The following is a 2,120-nucleotide window of genomic DNA, read 5'->3' as shown; positions in this document are numbered from 1 at the left end:
GTCTCCTCACACTTTAGGAAGCAGACAGCTTTGGGGAAGTACTGTGGGGTATGGGTGTGAGATGCTCTTCGCAAGTATGTCATCTGCCTCCTCTGCAGCAACGATCAAAACTAATATACCAACCCTGGAGTCAAACTGTGAGAAATTCCCATCACTATCAAATGTAAAGGGTAATCACATTTTAAGCTCCAAACTCACAGAAAGCCAAGTATTTCCTCATTTTAGTCTTCAGGTTTTTCACATAGCAATGAAAACTGTTTTCCATAGAATGGCAGGTTTTCCATCCTGGGAATTGGTCTGCTTACATCTGCATTGGCATGTGGGTATATAATATAAATGTGAAATATTTGACAGAAAATAAAACTATAAAAATTGCTAGTAATTATCACTATGAACTCCAGTCTAACACTCCTTATTCACATAAGCCTGACATCGCTATTGTGGCTGTTTTTCTTTCAATGAAGAACTGAGAATAAACTTATCTATGGGCAAGTTCCTTGAGAGGTAAGGTGGCACTTTTTCTTATACAAAGAATTGCAGATATTTATGTTAACACTGAAGGAGTATTAAATAGCATATTAGTGTCAGATCAAAATAACCACAAGTCTTGCCAAGTGCATTCTCAGCTCTAGTCAAGTTATTGTCAAGTTTCCTGACCAAAACACCCCAGTGTTATGCAAAGTGAGACAAGAGCTGGCTGAGACATATGCTTACTGTACTTCTTGTCAGTTCCTGAATAAAATGCTGCAGGATATGCAAACATCAGGTGTTAGTTCAAAGTATCAAACTGAGCTTTAAGTCATGAATATCTTGCTATCTCATTAGGCAGTGTATTTGCTCACACAACATTTATTAAAGAAATCCATAAATCTAGTAATAAATGATACTTGGCTGAGAGTCCCTTCCATGCCCAAGTTATTTTTCAAGCACAGTTTACAAAAAAGTCTGTTCTGAAATAGTGTGTTGGTCTTGTAAATATTTATTCAGCAAATATTCCCAGGATGGTAAATGTAAAGATTACCAAAAGGTCTATGGCACAAAGGATCATATGATTTAAAGGTAACCAGTGATTTATGGCATTGTTACCTCCCATCACTGAGGAAATGAGGCTTGAGACTGACTAATGTTTTTATTTATGTTTCTTGCTGGAAGCATTTATAACTTTCTCCCGGGATTTTTCTGAACTATACTGTATGATATTCCCAAACTCTTTTTACACTCTTTTTTGATTTTAATTATAATTGAATACAAGTAAAATCTTGGGAATACTTCTAATTTGCTTAACTCCTTCCTGCTACGTCTTGTTAAAATTATTCCTAATTCATTCTTGAGAGGAATCAGCCTACTTGCCATCTAAGGAACCTCAAGGAGAATGACTCTTTGCTTCATTCTTTTATAAAAATTGAGTATTGCAGGGATCAGCCAGTGTCCAGAAACTTTCTGAACAGGCAAAAGAAGTCACATGAGGTGGGAGAAAACATGAGGTTTCCTTTGTGGGGTTTACCTCAGGTCACTGTGAGGAAGGCACAGTGAGAAGGTTGCAGTCTCCCAGCCCCTGGCCAGCTGCCATTTATCTGATGGCTCTGGCACCGGGAGAATAGGGCTTGGGGCTGTCCCCAGAGCTCCTAAGTGCTCAGCAGCCATCTGCCAGCACAGCCCCAGAGGTGCCTCTGCTGATCACTGTCTCCTGGATACATGCCTTAGGGATTGCAAAAAGAAAATAAAAATGAGAGAGTTAAGGCATTCTATCTTCCCTTGAAAAGCAAGAGATCTAATCTGTATGAACAAGTGAGTTTGCACTGGTACTGGTAGGTATACTAAATTGCCACACATGGTGATGTGGCATTCAAGTAATGAAAAATACGTACTTGAAACTGCTTTGCTACCCATGGGTAGTGTGACAATGAGTTGTTTCTTAATTTAAGGATTGCCTGAGTAAGGAATCAAAATATGTCTTTTGCAATGATTAGCAGCCTCAGAGAATGCTTCGACCAGGGACAAATGCTGATTTGTTTATGAGGTCAACCAAAAGACATACCAATGTTGCCTTCCTAGCAGAGCTTTCAGTTACATTCAGTCATTTGTTATCTTGTATTGATAAAGTTAATGCAGAGAATCAA

This window comes from Meleagris gallopavo, chromosome 10 (assembly GCF_000146605.3).
Source record: "Meleagris gallopavo isolate NT-WF06-2002-E0010 breed Aviagen turkey brand Nicholas breeding stock chromosome 10, Turkey_5.1, whole genome shotgun sequence".
Classification (NCBI taxonomy): Eukaryota; Metazoa; Chordata; class Aves; order Galliformes; family Phasianidae; genus Meleagris; species Meleagris gallopavo.
This window is presented reverse-complemented; position numbering follows the sequence as displayed.